This window comes from Chiloscyllium plagiosum, chromosome 10 (assembly GCF_004010195.1).
Source record: "Chiloscyllium plagiosum isolate BGI_BamShark_2017 chromosome 10, ASM401019v2, whole genome shotgun sequence".
NCBI classification, from domain to species: domain Eukaryota; kingdom Metazoa; phylum Chordata; class Chondrichthyes; order Orectolobiformes; family Hemiscylliidae; genus Chiloscyllium; species Chiloscyllium plagiosum.
The window spans coordinates 15,966,200-15,988,466 of record NC_057719.1 but is presented as its reverse complement, the minus strand read 5'-3'; the positions used below and the strand labels follow the sequence as shown (position 1 = coordinate 15,988,466).

The 22,267-nt window shown below is 41.6% G+C and overlaps 1 protein-coding gene across 1 annotated transcript in view; it reads right to left on the bottom strand.

The window, feature by feature from the left end:
- LOC122553954 (cation channel sperm-associated protein subunit beta-like) overlaps positions 1-22,267 on the bottom strand; it is a 76,256-nt gene that overhangs the window by 40,403 nt on the left and 13,586 nt on the right. Inside the window, exon 2 of the mRNA XM_043698460.1 lies at positions 3,782-3,892. The gene's annotated coding sequence lies outside the window, so the exon portion shown is untranslated. The remainder of the gene's footprint in view (positions 1-3,781; positions 3,893-22,267) is intronic.

The window sequence follows — 22,267 nt, the reverse complement described above, 5'->3', positions numbered from 1 at the left end:
GGAGGATATGATGTTTGTGAATGTGGTGCCTGTCAAGTAGGTTGCTTTGTCTTGGCTGATATCAAGTTTGTTGAGTACTCTTGGAGCCAACTCATCTAGGCAACTGGGGAGTACTCCACAACACTCCTGACTTGTGTCTTATGGATGGTGAACAAGTGTTGGAGAGTCAGGAGATGAGTTACACGTTGCTGTATTCCTATCCTCTGACCTGCTCTTGCAGCTATTGTATTTATGTGGGTAATCCAATTCAGTTTCTGGTCATTGGTAACCACCCAAGATGTAAATAGTTGGGGTTTAGTTATGTTGATGACATTGAATATCAAGGGAATGGTAGTTAGATTCTTTCTTTGTATACATGGTCATTGCCTGGCATTTGTGTGGCATGAATGCTACTTGTCATTTTTTCACACAAGCCAAGATATTGTCCAGGTCTTGCTGCATTTGGATATGGATTGCTTCAGTTTCTGAGGAAGTGTGAACAATGCTGAACACTGCAATCAACAGCGAACATCCAATTTCTAACATTATGACGAAGGGGAAGCCGTTGATGAAACAGAATAAGTTGGTTGGGAATAGAATACTACCTTGAGGAACTCCTGCAGTGATGACCTGAAACTGAGATGACTGACTAACAACCACAACCATCTTCCTCTTTGCAGGTATGAGTCCAATCAGCAGAAGGATTTTTTCCCTCATTCTTATCAACTCCAGTTTTATCAGGGATCCTTGATGCCACATGAGGTAAATGCAGCCTTGATATCAAGGATAGTCACTCTCACTTCACCTGTCGAATGCAGTTTTTTTACCCATGTTTGAACAAAGGATGTACTGGAGAAAACTGGACCTGACAGAACCCAAACTAGACATCACTGAGCAAGTTGTTGCTGAGCAGCTGCTGTTTGATAGCACTTGATGGCAGAAAGTAAGGAGGCATGGGATACAAGGTAACCCATCTGTCTAGATACAGAATTGGCTGGCCCATAGAAGACCGATGGTGGTGGACGATGAAAAGTGTTCAGCCTGGAGCTTGGTGACCAGCAGTGTTCCGCAGAGATCAATTCTAGGACCTCAGCTCTTTGTGATTTTTATAAATGACTTGGATGATGAAGTGGAAGTGTGGGTTAGTAAGTTTGCAAATGACATGAAGGTTGGTGGAGTTGTTAAAGGGTGGAGGGCTGTTGTAAGTTGCAACAAGACATTGATAGGATGCAGAGCTGGGCTGATAACTGGCAGATGGAGTTCAACCTGGAAAACTGTGAAATGATTCACTTTGGATGGTTGAATTTGAATGCAGGATACAGGGTTAAAGGCAGGATTCTTGGCAGTGTGGAGGAACAGAGGGATCTTGAAGTCCATGTCCATAGATCCATCAAAGTTGCCACCAGGTTGGTAGCGTTGTTAAGAAAGATTATGGTATACTGGCTTTTATTAGTGGGGGATTGAGTTTAAGTGCCGTGAAATTATGCCGCAACTCTGTAGAGCCCTGGTTAACCCACACTTTAAATATCGTGTTCAGTTCCAGTCGCCTCATTATAGGAAAGATGTGGAAGCTTTCAAGAGGGTGCAGAGGAGATTTACCAGGATGTTACCTGGACTGGAGAGCATGTCTTGTGAAGAAAGGTTGAGGGGGTGAGGGCTTTTCTCATTGGAGCAAAGAAGGATGAGAAGTGACTTGATGGAGGTATACAAGATGATGAGAGACATAGGATAGTGGACAGCCAGATACTTTTTCCCATAGTGGAAATGTCTATCACAAAGGGGCATAATTTTAAGGCAATTGAAGGAAGATTTAGAGGAGATGTCAGAGGTACGTTCTTTACACAAAGAGTGGTGGGTGTGTGGAATGCACTGCTGGCAGTGGTAGTAGAGTCAGGTACATTATGGACATTTAAGCGACTTTTGGATAGGCACATGGAAGATAATGAAATGGAGGATATGTAGGTTAGTCAGATCTTAGGGTAGAATAAAAGGCCTACACAACATCGAGGGCCAAAGGGCCTGTATTGTGCTTTACTGTTCCATGTTCTATATTCTGTGTAGCACTGTTGATGACACCTTACATCACTGCACTGAAGATTGAGAGTACACTGATGGGCAGGAACTGGCCAGGTTGGATTTATCCTACTTTTTGTGTACAAGACATAGATAAGCAACTTTCTGCATCTCTGGATAGATGCTGATGTTGTAAAATTGTTTGGCTAGGAGTACAGCAAGTCTGGTGTACTGGTTTTCAGTATTATTGGTAGCATACCCTGCCTTGTTCTCCTAGGTGTTAAAGGTCACAGGTTTGGAAGGTACTGTCAAACAAGCTTTGATGAATTGCTGCAGTGGATGATGTGGTTAACAATGTTAAAGGAATAAGAGATCCAGAAGATGAGGATAGATAACATATCTACAAGTTAACACATACTTGTTGTACTAGTGAAGTGTATGCCGCAAAATTACCTACAAAATAGTGATGAGGATAATGATATTCACTATTGCATTTACATAAATGCTACATCAATCTCAGGCTTAATTCAGTAAACACAGAAACTTAATTAAACACAGAGAATGCCTGGAAACCTCAGCAGGTCTGGCAGCGTCCATGGACGCAGAAACAGAGTTAACATTTTCAAGCTCTAAAGTGTTGCTATCAAAGCATTTCAACAAAGACCACTACATTGTTAAGTTAAAGAAAATCTAAATGTCTCTCCTTCTTTATTTAATTACATTTGACAGTATTAGCACGGTTCAATTCCCGCCTCAGGTGACTGACTGTGTGGAGTTTGTACATTCTCCCTGTGTCTGCGTGGGTTTCCTCCCACAGTCCAAAAATGTGCAGATTCGGCGAATTGGCCATGCTAAATTGTCCGTAGCGTTAGGTGAAGGGGTAAATATAGGGAATGGGTGGGTTGCGGGTCGGTGTGGACTTGTTGGGCCGAAGGGCCTGTTTCCACACTGTAAGTAACCTAATCTAATCTAATCTAAAGTCAATAAGTTGGTTAAACATGATTTTCCTTTCACAAAACCATGTTGACTCTGCTTGATTACATTGAACTTCATGTGGGCGGCATGGTGGCACAGTGGTTAGCACTGCTGCCTCGCAGCGCCAGGGACCCAAGTTCAATTCCCGACTCAGGCGACTGATTGTGTGGTAAGTAATCTAATCTTATGTTCTTCCACTTGCTTGCTAAATACAAAGGATATTTGCCATAGATGAGATGACCAGAAATTTCTTCATTCAGGGAATGGTGATGCTGTGGAATTCACTGACATGGAAAGTGGTTACGGCCAAAACATTGAATGTTATCAAGGGGTTAGATATAGTTCTTCAGGCTAAAGGGACTAAAGCGTATGGGGGAGAATCACTTAAAATCCTGGTAGTGGTGAGAATCTCTGCTTGTGGTAAGAGGGAAATTTGTGCGAGCCCGGCACCAATGAGGTGACTTTCAAAATATAGAGTAAGAAAACTTAAGAGATATTATAGAGAGAAATCCTCCATGAAATTTGCCAAAATTAACATGTTTCTGGTAAAATTCAGCCCATAACACTTCAATCTGATTATATATCACAGAAAACAGTTGCTTGATCTGTTTATGAATATTCTTAATGTCCTGCAGAGGGTGTCCCATTATTTTTATCACTTCTTTCTAGCAACTGTTAAATAATTGTTTATTTAACAATTATTAAACAATTGTTAAATAATTTCTAGCATTGTTAAATAATATTAAACAGACAACTAAAAATTGACACTTACTGACATCTTATTTTAAATCATATTTCTAAACAAATTACTTACTTTTGAAAGTTCATAAAAATTTCGGTATTTTGGTTTGCTTGGGTCAGCATTATAAATATTTTCAGACACAGGAAGATTTATTCCAAATGTGGATGGTGGTCTGTAATTCACCTATTGTAAATATAATAAAAGTAATATTTCTGTTAGGACATCTTCCACCTTTCTTTCAGAATCAACTTATTATTGTCTCTAGTTGTTTCTCAAGTGAGCCCATTGTCCTATCTCAATCCAACCTGCTGTTCATCACCCTCTGTGCAAAGATTGATTTATTCACATGTCCTAAATTTGATTTGACATGTGAACATTCTTTCAGGTTCAGTTTCCCTATCTTGTCATCAGGACTACATCTGTTGTGCTGCAGCAAATGTCAGTGTTTCTTTTCTCATTAAACGTTACTTTGACCTGTAATGTATGAGTGCACTTCCATCCTTACTTAATCAATCAAAAGGTAACCTAGATTGAACTTGGTCATACACCAAGGTAGTACTTACTGAATGGAAGATCATAACTGATCATTTGTACATAATCTTCAAACATTTGATTAGAATACAGTGAAAGTGACCGGATTCACATAGCAAAACATAAAGAACATTTTTATCTAAATAAAGAATAATTATGTGTATTATGATCCCAGCTTATAGCAATACTGGATACTGTAAATCAGAGAGTAATCTGATTAGACAGACTATGAGCTTTATTTTTCTTTTTTGTTACTATTGAGGTCTTCACTAAATATATTAACAAATGGCAGCAAATATAATTTTAAACAAATGAACAAAATACACAAAACAATGGGCTAAGTTTCCCATTTGTAGATAACGTATGGTGGCAAGTTATATAAATGAAAAGTGGCTGGTTAGGAGTACTATTGGCCCACTGAGGGCGAGAGTGGGGATATTGTCAATGATTATGTAGAAATGGCAGACACACTGAATGATTATTTTGCTTCAGAATTCGCAGCAGTAAAGGATGGTAGCTTGCTGGAAGTCCCAAAGAAATTACAAGGATCAGCGACAGGGTCTAAAAAAAACTTAATGCGGAAGTTAATGAAAGTGAAGAGCAACAAATCCCCAGGATCTGATGGTTTTCATCCATAAATGTTAAATAAGATAGGAGAGCACATTGCTGATGCTCTAACATAACCTTTTGGAGTTCCCTGGATTCAGGAGTTTTATCTCTGGATTGGAAAGTTGATCATTTAATTCCTCTAAAGAAGGGCGATAGACAGAAACCAGACTAGTTAGCCTGACATCTGTGATGGGGAAATTTTTGGAGTCTCTAGTCAAGGACAGGGTCACTGAAAAATTTCAGTTAAGAGTCAGCAGGGACTCTTGAAAAGAATAAGTTGTGCCTGATAAACTTCATTGAGGTTTTCAAAGAGGTGACAAAAGGGATGCACAGAGGTAAGTCAATGGATGTTGGTATATAGATTTCTAAAAGGCTTTTGATAAAAGTCTCACACAGCCAAAAGACTGTTTGCTATGGTAGAAACTCATGGAATTGAGGGCACAATAGTAACATGGATTGGAAAATGGTTGAGTGGCAGGAAAGAGAGTTGGAATTATACGTAAGTACTCTAACTGGCAGGACATGACTAGTGGTGTCCCACAGGGAACTGTGTTGGGGCCTCAATTATTCACAATATTCATTAACGACTTGAATATTGGCAAATATCCACAATTGCTGACAACACAGAATTGGGTAGCATTGTAGAGAGTGTTGACGACAGCATAAAATTACAACAGGATATTGATAGTTTGGATGAGTGGGTAACGCTGTGGCAGACGGATTTTAATATAAGCAAGTATGTGGTTATCGATTTTAGGTTAATAAGAATAGATCAGGACATTTTTTAGAAGGCACTAAGTACAGCAGATGTTCATCAAGATTTGGGGGTTCAGGTGCAGACCTCCTTAAAATGCCACAAGCCAGTGAAGAAAATTGTCAAGAAGGCTACTGGAATGCTGGCCTTCATTATTAAAGGGCTGGTGTATAAGGATGCAAAGGTTATGCTGCAATATATACAAAACTCCTAGAGACCCTACCTCGAGTACAATGAGTAGATCTGGGCACCACACCTTAAGAAGAGTGCTTTGGGTCTGGAGGAAGTTTACAAGGATGCCTGGACTTCAGGGGTTAAGTTATGAGGAGAGATTAGACAGATTAAGCCTTTATTCTCTAGAATTTGGAAGGTTAAGGGGTGATCTAATATACATCTTCAGGATATTAACAGGGAAAAACAGGGTAGATAATGATAAAATTTTTCCACTGGATGAAGATTCTAGAACCAGGGAATATAATCTAAGAATTAGGGCTAGGTCAGTCAGGAAAGATGTTAGAAAGCACTTCTATGTGCAAAGTGTATTGGAGATTTGGAATTATCTTCCTCAAATGGTGGGTTGATTCTAATTCAATTATTGAATTTAAATTTGAGATGGACAAGCTTTTATAAAGCATTATCAAGGGATATAGTCCAGAGACAGGCATTTGGAGTTAGACCACGGATCAGCTATGACCTCATTGAATAGCAGAGCAGGCTCAAGGGATATAGTGGGCTACTCCTGTTCCTATGTTCCTCCTATGAGTGACTTTCAAGCTAACCATCATGCCACAGACGAGGCAAACATTCTAATGCAATCTTCTGCTTTCACCTCATTAATAATGCAACCAAATGCTGGTTGCATTTATTGGGGAATCTTGGGCCCAGAGAGGCTGAGGTGCCAACCAATGGCAAGACCTTCTGGCATACGTACCTCTGGTGGCATATTTAAAGACAAGCTGCACTCCATTTCAGATGCTTGAAGCCAGGAACTCACCTTCACATTGTAGTGCTTAGGCCTCTGTATTCATGGCTTGGCACAAGAAATGTTAAATTAGATCTCTACTTCATAGACAGGGATTTGGAAGGGCTAGTGGACAGGGGAGTAAAGAAGAATGCAGTCACTTGTTATGGCCAAGGAGGCCATGTCATCAAATCCAGCCAGCCTGGTTGGATTTGCTGCATGGTTTCAATGCCCAGCAGTGCAGAGTAAAGTTCAATGATCTTTTGCATTCCACAATGGTAAGTGCCATCACATTCTCTCTGTAAATTCACACTTACAGGGCCACAACTCACTCACTGTGTCACCGCATACACATCCACAACTCTCAATACTTCATGCATGGTGTCCACAGAAAAGCCCTCACCCAGCTGATCCTCCCAAAATGTATAGAAGACTGAGAGGTGACCCTATTGAAACACACAGAACTCTTAGGAGACTTAACCATATCATATTGACCATATTAATATGATCAGACTAAATGGTGGAGCCAGCTTGAATGATCTACTCCTGCTCCTATTTTCTATGTTGCTCTGTTGACAAGCGAGATGCAGAAAGTTTGTTTCCCCATTTGAGAAAGTCTAGGAATAGAGAGCATAATCTCAGAGAAGGGGTCAAATATTAAAGTCAGAGGGTAGTGCATCTGCAGAAATCTTTACTGCAGAGGGTTACTGAGGCTGGCGGGTCATTACATATATTACCGGCTGAGACAGACCGATTTTTAATCAGTGAGGGAATAAAGAGTCATGGGGAAAATGCATGAAAGTGAAGTTCAATGTCATCAGATCAGGCATAACCTCATTGAATGGTGGAGCAGACTTGATGGACTGAATGGCTTACTTCTGCTCCTATGTTTTATTGTCTTCAACTAAAAATCTGTCCTGCCACCTGCACTTCCACCTCATTCACTCACTGTGGCACCCAACTCTCTTGTTCATTCAGCACCACTAATTGCACTTACATTCACTTCCATTATACACAGTCCCTCCCTTTCTCTCAGTGCAGATAAAATCCAGAGGTGAAGTGAGAGTTACAGCCCTTGACATCAAGCAACTCTAGCAAAACTGGAATCAATGGAAATCAGGGGGACAAACTCTTTGTTGGTTAGAACCATACCTGGGACATCAGAAAATGTGGTTGTTGGAAGTCAGTAGGACACCTCTGCAGGAGTTGCCCAAGGTAGTGCACGTGGCCCAACCATCTTCAGCTGCTTCATCAATGACCTTCCCTCCATCATAAGGTCAGAAGTGTTCACCGATGGTTGCACAATGTTCAGCACCATGCATGACATCTCAGATACTGAAGCAATCCATGTTCAAATGCAACAAAATCTGGACAATATCCAGGCTTGGGCTGATAAGTTGCAAGTAATTTTCCACCTCACAATGTCAAGCAAAGACATTATACAATAAAAGACAATCTAACCACTGCCCCTTGACATTCAAAGGTGTTACCATCACTTAACTCTCAATATCCAAAGATCCTCGGACAACACCTTCCAACACACAACCACTTCCACCTCGATTGACAAGGTAGCAGATGTATGGGAACACTACCACTTGCAACCACTCACCATTCTGACTTGGAGATATATCATCACTTCTTCACTGAGTTAAAATCCTAGAATTCCCTTCCTAATGGTATTGTGGAGTCAATGTACAGCAGTGGTTCAAAAAAGCAGCTCACCCCTACTTTCTCAAAGGCAAATAGGGACCAGCAATAAATGCTGGCCAGCTAGTGATGCCCATGTCCCATGTATGAATAATAAATTATTGGCCTATAACCAAACCAAGTGTTCCAAGTCTGGTGGAATGGGCTTGGTGCACATCAGACCCCCCAGTCCTTATAAGGAGAAATAAAAGGTCTGCCTGGAGAAGTGCAGGGTCAGTCATATAGGGATGGAGTGACCTTAATGGGCAACCTATCCAGAATGTTTAATTAAGCTGTGCAGCGCTGCTCTTTCATTACCACCAGTGTTAATTCATTAATCTGAACATTCTTTGACAAATAATTTACTCACTTTCCTCATGCAGGCACTAGTGGCATGCACCCAACCCAGCGCAATGAGTCCAGCACTGGAGATCTCCATTCCTAAGAAGGAAGCCAGTGAGCCATCAGAGGATGCACCACAAAGGCATTCACTTGCATCTTCCACCAGCTTAGAGACTTCCATTTTGTTGGGCACTCTTTCTAGATTAGGAGTGCAATCTGGAAAGCTCATCATTGAAGTATCTCCAGAGATGGCCAAGGACTCAAAGGACTGCCAGAAGCCAGGCCATTTCAATGCCAGTCAGAAAATATGCTGTTGTTATCAGCTTCTAATGACTTGGTCAGCCTGCAGAGACAGGCACAGGAAAAACAGGTAGCTTTGCCAACAACGCTCAGTAAAGTGGAATGAAGGATCAAGGAGTCCACTAGTATTAGTAGCGTCATGGATATTTCAAGCATGACATTGAGAACTGCAGCCAAGATGTCATACTTTAATGTGGACAACATAGAGATAAAAGACTATATATGGGGGTCATACTGGTGCCTGGTGCCCCTCATTTCAAATTTACAGAATCAGCAATTATTCCACACACCATCACTGGAAATGTTCATCCTAAGTATCAGTTTTTCAAGTGACTGTACTGTCATTCAAGGCTGGGAGATGCACAATGGCCAGTTCACATTTTCGCTCTCCCTCATAGTGTAGTCATCTGTCTCTTGCATGTTTAATACTGTCCTGGAGGATGCTCAAGCACTTCAAGGGAACCTAATAGTTTATGTACACTTTGAAGGGTTACCAGTAAATTCCTCAGGACTCCTCACAATTTGGTGACTATTACCGAGGGACTTCACTGCACAATATTTGGATATTATATTCCGATAGATGTCGTAAGAGTTATCTAACCTTAGCACCATGCAATGTTAGTGCATTTCCTCACTGTTGCTTTGCCACCCCACAACGGTAGTGTCGGATATGTTATGTTTAGATATTTTAATGTGGGATTAGATTACTTACAGTGTGGAAACAGGCCCTTCGGCCCAACAAGTCCACACCGACCCGCCGAAGAGCAACCCACCCAGACCCATTCCCCTACATCTACCACTATGGGCAATTTAGCATGGCCAATTAATCTAACCTGCACATTTTTGGACTGTGGAAGGAAACCGGAGCCACGAGGAGAATGTGCAAACTCCACACAGACAGTTGCTTGAGGCGGGAATTGAACCCGGGTCTCTGGCGCTGTGAGGCAGCACTGCTAACCACTGTGCCACCGGGCTTATATATATTCAGCAACTTAAAAAGGTCAAGAACTAAAAGTAACAAGAACCACAAAAATGATCAAGTCCATTTGTCTTTTGCATGAAGCAGGTGCTGCTTGCCAGATTAATAGAATCTGACAAAAAAATTAAACCAAAGCCCAGTTTCATTTGTTTTGGAAATTAATTGCAATATGATTCTCTCTGACCTCTCGGCTCGAAGATGCATTGCTCTGTCATGCTTTCTTGGATGACCCTCCTGGTCAATGTCCTGACCCACTGCCTTATCTTCAATCTCAGAAGATTGCCATAATTCCCCCATTGTACCTACATCCAGGACACCTCTCTATAATAGCTCCAGCTGTGAAGGGCATAGCATGCCACAATTTGATGGGCCATCTTTCTGCGCTATACTGTGTCTCAGGTATCAAAACTCCACCTAAAGGAGGCCTATGGTCTGTTCCACTATGACCTTTGATCAAAGCATTAACAGTGTTGTATCCTTGTTCTGTATCAGGCTGAGGGTTTTTAAAAAGCCATGTTTGGAGGGAGTACCCTGGGAAGAACCCTGGGAAGATGCAGGAACCTATGAGTTCTCTAGTGTGTAAGAGTCAGCAAACCTCAGGTTATCTAGCACAGACCTCTACAATTGGGCACTGATGGTTGCACATAATTTGACCAAGGATGAAGTGAAAGCCTTTTCTGTCAACAAACTCTGCAGGTTGCTGACAGAGTGCTCTCAAAGCAATATGTGCACAATTGATCATGTTTTGTACCTGAGGGAAACCTATGATAATGGAGAATTCCATTGCAGTAGCTGCTTGACTCTTATCATCATGAAGGATATGAGAAGATGTGCTCAGAAAAAAATTGTATCACAACATCATGGGTGCATTTATGAGGTGAGGTTTGAAGGATGCCACACAGGTCCCCAGTTTCTCCCTGAACTGACTTGCTGACATAACCATACAGGGCCGCTATGATCTTGATGGCTACTGGAATAGAATTACCACCTAGTCTTTCTGAGGGCAAATCCTGATCCAAGAGATGAGTTCAGAGATAGTGATGTGGGACATCCACAATCAGCTCCTGCACTCGATGTAAGCTTGCTTGCTGAGTTGGAAGGTTCATTTTCCTATGAGGAGCAGTAGAAAATCACCTATACAGCATATTCAAAAAGAACTGGAAGCCAATGAACACAGTCCATCAATTTCTCAGCAACAAAGCCAAACATGCAGACAGAACGTGCCCAGAAACCCTAGCCTCTCTCCCCTACATCAAAGACATCTCAGGAATGACTGCCAGAGTACTCAGACCTCTTGGCATCATGGTAGCCCACAAACCAACCAACACACTAAAACAACAGCTAATGAACTTATAGATCCTATACAGGCAACAAGTACAATGAACGTCATTGACAAAATACCTTGCAAGAACTGTAGCAAACACTACTTTGGACAAACAGGCAAAAAAACTAGCTAACAGGAACATCAACTAGCCACAAAACAACATGACCTGCTATCACTACTATCCTTACATACAGATGAAGGAGGACACCACTTTGACTGGACCAACACATCCATCTTAGGACATTCCAAACAAAGACATGCAAGATAATTCCTAGAAGTATGTCATGCCAACTGGAACTCTATCAACAAACACATTGATTTGGGTCCTATCTATCACTCTCTGAGAAAAAGAACAGGAAATTACAGCACCATCACCAGTGCTTCACCAGAGGCTCACTGATGATGTTACCTAATATGGTGACAAAACCTCTGAAAACAAACCTTCCACCTCAGCGAGCAAACTTACGCCCAGAACCTCAACCTGAGCTACAAATCTCCAAACTCGCTAGGTCCTGCACTGTCTTTCAGATGACTGAAGAAATGACAGTGAAGGCTATAGATGCAGGCATTCATCACTCTCTTTCATCTTTATCTGATGCTTCTTCCTCTCGAGATTGTGTGGCAGCTGAATGAGTATCAACAAAAAGTGTTGTGCCATTTAGAAAGGCCGCAAAGTAAAGCCAGGGAACTACAGACCGATCAGCCTGGTGTCAATAGTAGGTAAGCTGTTGTGAAAGATAGGATCTACATGCATTTGGAAAGGCAAGGACTGATTAGGGATAGTCAGCATAGTTTTGTGCATGAGAAATTAGGACTTATGCCCGAAACATCGATTCTCCTTCTCCTTTGATGCTGCCTGACCTGCTGCGCTTTTCCAGCAACACATTTTTAAGTGCATGAGAAATTATGTCTTACAAACATGATTGAGTTTTTTGAAGAGGGGATCAAGAAGATAGATGAAGGCAGGGTAGTAGAGATTGTCTACATGGACTTTAGAAGGTCCTTCGATAAGGTTCGACATGTAGACTGCCAAGGAATGGCAGATGGAGTTTAATGGAGATAAATGCAAGTGTTGCATTTTTGTAAGACAAACCAGGACTTATACAGTTAATGGTAGGGCTCTGAGGAGTGCTGTTGAACAGAGAGATCTAGGGGTGCAGGTACATATTTCCTTGAAAGTGGCATCACAAGTAGACAAGGTAGTGAAGAAGGCATTTGGCGTGCTTGCCTTCATCAGTCACAGGATTAAGTATAGGAGTTGGGATATTATGTTGTGACTGTAAAAGACATAGGTGAGGCCAGTTTTGGAGTATGGCATACAATTCTTGGTGGCCTGCTATAGAAAGAATGTTATTAACTGGAGAGGGTGCAGACAAGATTTGCAAGGATTTTGCTGGGACTGGAAGCTTTGAGTTATAAAGAGAGGTTGAATAGGTTGGGACTTTATTCCTTGGAGCTTAGGAGGCTGAGGGGTAATCTTATAGAGCTTTATAAAAGCATGAGAGGCAGAGATAAGGTAAATTGCCAAGATCTTTTTCCCAGGTAGGGGAATCCAAAATTAGAGGGCATAGTTTTAAGGTGAAAGGGGAATAATTTAAAAGGAACCGGAGGGGCAACTTTTTCGCTCAGAGGGTGGTGTGTGTATGGAATGAGCTGCCAGCTGAAGTGGTAGAGGTGGGTACAATTAAAACATTTAAAAGACATTTGGCAGGCCTATGGATAGGAAAGGTTTAGAGGGATATGTGCCAAACACAGCCAAATAGAACTAGTTCAGTTTAGAAAACCTGGTTGGCATGGACGAATTGGGTTGCAGTGTCTATTGCCATGCTGTATGACTCTGTGATCTACACGTTAGCTTCCACTGACTTATCAAGAAACATACTCAGGTCCCTTTGTACATCAACAGTTCCTAATCACTCATTATTTAAAAAATACTTGCATTTTCCTTTCCAGCTCGAGTGAATAACTTCACATTTTTCTACAATATATTGTATTTGCCATGTTCTTGTCAATTCATTTAGCCCATCTAAATTCCCTTGAAGCCACTTCACAACTTCTTTGCAACTTGCATTCCTTGGGAGATCAGGGCCATTACATTTAGGGTTCAGAGAACAACAGTGCTTCTTGTAACAGGAAATTCGATATGAAAGAATTTTAACAATACAATTTTACTACACAATCATTTCATAACTAAAACAAATTAATTTTCTACTTACAGGTAATTCCTTCAAAAAATTAAATTCACTTGTTGAATTTGCAGATAGTCCATGCAACCATTCATGCTCACTGACATACTTATGTGACAAATAGACGATTGCTTTTATAGCTGGACAGCTACATTGCACAATAATGGCGAGGCAAGTGACTGGACACAGAAGTGATGCCTCAGGTATAGTTACCAAGATTGTGGTATATCCCTAAAATAGTGGGAACAGAAGTTAGTTTTCAGAAACTGGTGACAAACAGACACTTGTAATTAGGTAACTTCAGCTGAGTCACCTGCAAGAAGCATTGAAGATCTGGAAGTTTTTTAGATTTTTGCTTTTTAAATTATTTTCTCTGCTTTTTAAAATTTTAAACTGGTGCGAGTGAATGGCACCTTTGTATACTTTTTATGGTACTCATATGTTTGGACACTTGAGTACAGAACTCATTAAAATTTAATTCTGAATCTAATTCAATGAGTAATGAGTCAATAGATATGAAGCTAGAAAAGCACAGCAAGTCAGACAAGCATCTGAGGAGCAGGAAAGTCAATGTTTTCGGTCAAAATCCTTTGTCGGGCTTGGGCAGGGAAGGGGACCCCATAAGTAAACAAAGGGAGGGACATGGGGCTGGGAGGAAGAGTAGGTAGGATGGTGATAGGTGGATGCAAGTGGGAGGTAAGCGTGATTGGTTCATGGGGAGGGGTGGAGTGGACAGGTGAATAGGAGGGAGCAGGAAAGTCAATGTTTTAGGTCAAAATCCTTTGTTGGGCTTGGGCAGGGAAGGGGACCCCATAAGTAAACAGAGGGAGGGACATGGGGCTGGGAGGAAGAGTAGGTAGGATGGTGATAGGTGGATGCAAGCAAGGGGTTATTGTGATGGGTCAGTGGGAAGGGTGGAGCACATAGGTGAGTAAGAAGATGGACAGGTTAGGTCAGGTCAGGGAAGCAAAAGGGAGGGCTGGATATGGGATAAGGCCAGGGGTGGAGATATTTTGAAGCTGCTGAATACCGAGGCCACTGGGCTGTAAGCTCCCTAGGTGAAATATCAGGTGTAGCTCCTCCTCTTCCTATGTTTGGCCTCACTCCAACAGTGGAGAAGCCAAGCATGGACATGTTGCCAGGGGAGTAGGAGGAGGAATTAAAATGGAGAACAAATGGAAGGTCAAGTTAGTTGATGCGTACAGAGTGCAGATTCTCTGTGAAGCAGTCCCTGAGTCTGCATTTGGCCTTCCAATAACGAGGTGACCACATCGGGAGCAATGCATACAATAAATTAGGTTGGATTAAGTTCTAGTGAATCTCTGTCGGATCTGGAAGGATTGTTTGGGGCCTTGAACAGAGTTGAGAGGGGAGGTATATGGGTAGGTGTTGTACCTCTTTATGGTTGGAGGGAAACGTACTGGATGTGTTGGAGAAGTTGATGGGGAGTGTAGAGTCGACAAGGAAGTCACGGGACAGCGGTAAGAGGGGAGGTGACTTCAATATTGACTTCACCATCTTCAAAATCCCTCCACCCCCAAGCCTTATCCCATATCCAGCCCTACCTGTATCCACCCATCACCATCCCACATTCCCTTCCCCCAATCAAACCTCCTCCCTCTATTTACTTCTGGGGTCTCCTTCCTCTCCCCAGTCCTGACAAAAGATTTTGGCCCAAAACATTGGCTTTCCTACTCTTCGGATGCTGCCTGACCTGCTGTGCTTTCCCAGCTTCACATCTATTGACTGTGTTCCAGCATCTGCAGTCCTTACTGTCTCCAAGTTAATGAGTAATTGTCTGTCCTTCTTGGAGGATGACTCAAATAAGGCCATTCGAAGACCTCTGAGTCTGATAGCAGCTTGATGCAAGTAGTCAGATTGATATAATCATTGAATTGTTTTGACACAAAAGGACAAATGTTCATTAAGTCCATGATTTTAGAGAAATCCAATCACACACATTCACTATTCCATCTGTAAAGCTCTGCAATTCTATTTAATTTTTTTGTATACCTCTACATTACTGCCTTACAGCTTATTCTTCCCCACAGCACCTGTGTCGTGTAAGTGCTGAAGTCAATAAAAACACCATGTGAAATTTACTTTAATTCAATATTTTCCAACACCAGGAAAACATCCATGTGGCCAGGTAACCAGTGCCAGGCAGAGCATAGTAGGGAAAATGCCTATGCAATTCTATTTCCCTCAAGTGTTTATCAAATTTTATATTGAAATAATTGCTTATTGCCACTTGCACCACCCACATAGGCAGTGAGTTCCAGGTCATCAACACCTGCTGTGTAAAGAAGTTGTTCCTCAGATCCCTCTGCATCTCTAGCCCAAAACTGGTATTCACTAGTCCTTGTATTATCAACTAATGGAAACATATTTTCTTTGTCTATCATTTCTAATCTGTTTAAATTTTTGATGTATCTCAAACGTCCCTTTAATTTCCTTTGCTTCAAGGGGAACAACCACAATTTCTCTAATCTAGCCTTCTAACTAAAATCTCTCATTTTGGTGGAAATTTGATCATCCAAAATTTTCATAGTTTTAAAATCTTTCATTTCCATGAATATTGCATTACCCAAAAATACATCATTTCAGATAAATTGCAACATGTATCTGTGCAAAACTATTAAATGAAGTCAGCATTTTAAGACAACCTAATCAATTGCAACTTATTTCAATCAAACATCCTTACCCTAAGGTTGAAATTGCTGGTAACAACAAGATTTAAGATACTGAGACCAGTTTCATCCCATCTACTTTTGGATGATATTTGTATCAGATGTGGGTTCCCAACAGTAATTTTAAACACTTGTGAACCTAGTATAAGAAACAATACATATGTGAAATTATGACTATCATACGTTTGCAAAGATGGGTAAAGAGGATGTGTGTGTAGGATATTGGATTGCTTTATATACAGGATCAAGTACACCCAGCTCAAGGTGTAGCTCAGCTTGATAGAAAGCTCACTCTTCTTCATAAATATGATTTTATTTTTAAAATTATCATGTTCTACAGCAGCATTAGCATTTCCAGTACTTATTGTCCGTTCCTAATTGCCTTTGTGCTGGTCCTGAACTATGATCAGTAGGTCTTTAAACAACTCCTATATGTCATGTAGACCTATCCAATAACAGCTACTACCAATTAACTCTTCCTAGTTCCTGTCTAATACAGTTATAATTTACTTTCCCCCAATTTAGTTCCTCTTTGCAAGGTCCAGACTTATCCTTATTCATAGCTATTTTAAAACTTAAGGAGTTGTGATCACTGTTTCCAAAATGCTATCAGTGAAAGATCAGTCACCTGGCCAGGCTCTAGTTGGACTATCCGCATACTGTCGAGAGTGTGGTGCTGGAAAAGCACAGCAGGGTGGGCAGCATTCAAGGTGTAGGAGAATCCACATTTCGGGCATCAGCCGTTCTGTTGATTCTCCTGCTCCTTGAATGCTGGCTGACTGGCTGTGTTTTTCCAGCACCACACTCTTGACTCTGATCTCCAGCATCTGCAGTCCTCACTTTCTCTTATCTGCATTCTGTTTCAAGAAACCGTCTTGGATGAACCTAACAAATCTGCCCTATCTAAGTATCTTATTTTAAGGAAATCCCAGTCAATATTGGGGAAGTTAAAGTTCCCCATTATGAAAACCCTATTGTAATTGCATCTTTCCATAATCTGCCTACATATTTGTTACTCAATGTCTTAGTGGTTGTTGGGGCCTATAGTATAATCCTACTGCATCCTTCTAACTTTTGAACTCTACCCTTTCTGCCTCAGTGGATGAGCCCACTAAGATCCCTCTCAGTGCATATTCTCCCTAATTAGTAATGCAACTTCTCCACCTCTTTTACCTTCCTCTCAATCTCATCTAAAACAATGAAACCCTGGCTCATTGGGTAGCCAGTTTTATCCTTCTCTCAATCAAATCTCTGTACTGGTCACAACATGATATTCCTGTGAGCTGATCTAGGCTTTAAGCTCATTTGTCTTACCCTAATGTTCTTTGCGTTGAAATAAACACACTTCAGCCTATCAATCGCATAGTGTTCATTTACCTGTCTCTGCCTGTCCTTCCTTTCAGAATATTTGGTCCTAACATCTATATTCCTCTCAATCCCTCCACTTGCCAACTGCTGCTCTGGTTCCTTGCCCCCTGCAAGTCTAATTTAAACCACCCCAAGCAGCACTAGCAAACCTCTCTATGAAGGTTCTCTTCCAGTTTAGGTGCAACTCATCCCTCTTGTATGGTCACCCCTGCCCCAGAAGAGGTCCTAATATTCAAAAACATGAAATCTTGCCCCTTGTACCAAGTTCTTAGCCATGTATACATTTGTTGTATCTTTATATTCCTCGTCTCACTAGCTCATGTCACTGATAGTAATCTTGCTTTTCAGCCTCTTTCCTAACTGCCTGTAGTCACACATGCAGGACCTCATTCCTCTTTCTACCTATATCATTGTGCAGAATGGCCTTTGACTGCTCACGCATTCCCTTAAGAATTTCATGCTCAGAAATGTCCTTGACCCCCCAGCACCGGGGAGGTAACATACCATCCTGATGTCTCAAATGTGGCCACAGAAAGGCCTGTCTGTGCCCGTAACTCATGGGTCTCCTACTACACTCACTCATTTTAACTTTGCCTGACCCTGCTCTATAGCAGAGTCAGTTGTGCCACAGACCAGGCTGCTGTTGTTATACTCCCCTTAAAGGCTACCCAGCCCCTAACAGTATCTTTCTCTTGATGAAAATAATCATTGCCTAAAATTGTGTGGCACAATTGTTACTTGCCAATCATTAATTCAAGCTTAAATGTTGCCCAGGTATTTTTGCATGCAAGTACAAAAGAAAACGTAATCAATGGAGCAGTTGAATATCTTAGAATACTACCTATCGAACTCTTATTGTGATGTTTCAGGGCTGAAACAAATAGCCACAATTATCTACATTAGAGGCAGATATGACCCCAAACAGTGGAATGTTTTCCTCTGATTTCCATTGACTTCAATTTGCTGGATCTCCTTGATTCAACATTCAATCAAATACTGCCCTTATGTTAGTCTCATCTCACCCCTGGAATTCAACTCTTTGACAAAGACCATAATGAGGACAGGACTCAAAATCCAAAACTCCAAACTCATTTTCAGTGAGTTTTAATATTGCTATGTAAATATTGTCAAGATACCTTCCATCACCTTGCTGATGATTGAGCTTGTAATGATTTGACTATCAATGTCTAGAATGTATTTACTGACATAATTACACATAATTACACAAGTACAATTTTACACATTGCTTGTGTTGTAATCAGTGTTGTAGCTGTATTAGAACAGGAGTGTGGTCAGTTCTGGAGCTCAAGGCTTCAGTACTATAGTTGACATGTTATTAGGGCCCATATTTGCTGTCTTCACAACCTTCAGCTGTTTGCTGATATCATTTGTAATTAATAAAGTTGGTTGACAGTGGATCCCTTTGATGCTGGGAACCATAGGAGGAGAGGAGATTGATCATCCTTGAAGTGATCTTAACAAGGTCAGCCAGCTGGACCTCATAGAACATATGTTTCCTTCTTGGGGCTATAAATCTGGTCCAATTAGGGAGCCCTGGCTGACATATAAAAAGGCTGCCTTCCTTCACTGTTTGATCACACAGCATTGCCCTTTGATGTGAAGGGCACTGCTTGTCACTGGCTACTCGGGTGTTTCCTTTCTTCCTGGTGGTGGAAACTGAATAAAGATTTTTGCACCTTGTTTCTTTCACTGTGTCTCACACCTGAACACACACAACATGGGTGCTGGGGAAAAAAATAAGCACTACCACAGTTAAGCGGTAGTGTGGGGGTTAACAGAAAAGAAAAAAAGGGAAAAAAAGGCTGCCTTGCACGGTTTTTTATGTAACTGGATTATCTTTTTATGTACAAATGTCATTGTTGCTGTCTTGTCATGCTTGAAACTGGGATTTGGGGTTTGTCCTCATTTCCTTGTAAACTGATTGAACAGTAGGGTTTGGGGCCTGGTTTTGCTGCTCCTCTCCCTTGTTAAATTGCTGTCTCTTGTATACAGCTGTAAATGTTAACTGTTTTTTGGTAAACTGTTTTGTAAAATGTTTTGTAATTGTTTAATAAAATTAAAAAAAGGCTACCTGTCAGAGATACTTGCACTCTGGTGCGTGACTCTGTATGACGCAGTGTTAAAAGTCAAGGACCGCCCGTATATAAATAAAGGGGGACTTTGTGATGGGATACTGGCCTTGTGGAGTTACTTTAGTGGTGATGACGTGGATTATAATGATGTAACAATGCAAAAACGCCTGCTAGCCAAAGGCTAAGTGGACCTCAGACAGGCGCTACATCAGGCTTTATCATTGGAAAATGCAGAAAGTGAAGAATACAAGTTGCAGGGTATTCCAATGGAAGTGGACACCTTCGTTAGTTCCTGTGAATGAAGGGAATACCACTTGATTGCAGAACCAAATTTAAAACAAAAACTAATAAATTAAAATAAATTTTCTCTGGAGACCAGCCCTTAACTTTGTGCAACACCTCACCTAGACTGGGAATATGTCCTGGGGAACCTTTACAGATGACGGGTACAACTTTAGTTCCGGTCTCTTATGGTTCAGTTACCATTGATTATAGTAAAAGGCTTAGCCCCAAATTTAATGGTTGTGAGAGATTCACCTAGATTGGCTCAACATTTTTCAATTTGAAAAGTCCTAAATAAATACCTGGATACTTTCAGGAACATCTCAGGACTATCGAAGGAGATTAGGCCACCTTGCATGTTGGGCTACAGAGTCAACCGGGCTATATCCATTGGAAGAAGGTGATCAAAGGTACCCTGGCTCCCACATCCGTCCAGGAGCTTAGGTCATTTCTTGGGTTGGTAAATTATTGTGAAAAGTTCATCTTGGTACCTTTGCATCAACTCCTAAAAAAATGGTTAGGCTTGAAAAGGATCTCATAGATAAGCTCTAGCTTTCAATTTTTTAACAATGTTCTCCTAAATCTACTTTTATGTTTGAAGATACTCTGATTGATGAGGCCCAACTATTAACACTGCAACTGTAAGTCTACAGGAATCAAGGGCCTACTGGCTTCTCACAAGCCCGACCTCCTCGTGGAAACCTGGAACAGAGGCCCAACCAGCGTGGGAACAGGACCTGATCCCACTGTGACCTGACATCGGAGAGACCTGATCCCCAGAGAGCATGTGAATGAGAGTAGTGCCCAGGACCACTTCGGATATACCCAGTTACCTTGCCGATGCTGGAACTGCATGCACAGAGAGATCAGAAGTCTTCAGCCTCTCACTGGCCTGACCTCATGGAAATTCAGAACCAAGACCCGATCATAGAGTCATAAAGCATTGAAACAAACCTTTTGGCCTGACCAGTCCATATCAACCATAACTTTAAACTAATCTGCCTGCACTTGTCCCATGTCCCTCCAAACAGTTCCTTTTCATGTACTTATTTCAATATTTTTTAAACGTTGTAACTGTAGCTGCATCCACCATTTCCTCTAGAAGTTCATTCCACATAAGAACCTTTCTCTGTATAAAAAAAATTACCTCCCATGTCTTTTAAACATCTTTTTCCACTCACCCTTAAAATATGTCTTGAAATCTCCCACCCAAGGGCAGCACGGTGGCACAGCAGTTAGCATTGCTGCCACACAGCGCCAGGGACCCGGGTTCAATTCCTGCCTCGGGCAACTGTCTGTGTGGAGTTTGCACATTCTCCCCGTGTCTGCGTGGGTTTCCTCCGGGTGCTCCGGTTTCCTCCCACAGTCCAAAGATGTGCAGGTCAGGTGAATTGGCCATGCTAAATTGCCTGTAGTGTTAGGTGAAGGGGTAAATGTAAGGGAATGGGTCTGGGTGGTTGCTCTTCAGTGTGGACTTGTTGGGCCAAAGGGCCTGTTTCCACACTGTAAGTAATCTAAATCCCCCACCTGCCATTCACCTTATCTTTACCTCTCATTATTTTACAAACCCCTGTAAGGTCACCCCTCAACTTTCAACTCTCCAGTGTAAAAGTCCCAGCCTATCCAGATTCTGTTGCATGTCGACAATATAGGCCCTTTCATAGGTTCAATGTTCTTAGTCATTTTAGATGCCTAGGCAAAGTGGTTGGCCATGCATCCAGTCCATTCATCAAACATTGGGATGATGAAAGAAACATTGCATGCATCTTTTACAACACATCATATACCAGCATGGACTTTGGTTATTTCTTAAAGTCAAATGGGATTCAACATATTAGGACCATACCACCCATCATCTAATAGTCTGGCAAAAAGAGTAGTCCAAAAACTGAAGGCTGGATTGAGAAAACAACTTACAGCCTCACTAGATATCAAACTGTCAATGGGAGGTGAGGCGTGAAACAGCATTGGGAACTCTAATGCCCCTCCCAAGACCCTGCACCAAGTGAGAGAGACATTTTGTAACAGGGAAAGAAATTTGGAGTAAGAATCACAGAAATGGGTAACAGGCATGATTAATGTGAAGTCCGCACCAGCAACGTATAAAGTTCAGGTAAGTACAACCAAATGAAATAAATATATGGACTACATGAAAGCCGCAAATTCTCAAATGGTGCAGGAACAAAACTTTCTCTGCCCCTTGGAATCGTCAGAAATGGTGCAGGAACCTGTGGACTCACCATCTCCATCAAACATTGGTGAGTCCTCTGTATCAGAGATGAACAGAGTTGTTGTCTCTGGTTTGTTATCCGTGCCACGTGATAGAGAGTCAAGGAATAGGGAGAGAGAACAGTTAAATGCGTGGCTACAGGGATGGTGCAGGAGGGAGGGATTCCGGTATGTGGATAACTGGGGTTCTTTCTGGGGAAGATGGGACCTCTATAAACAGGATG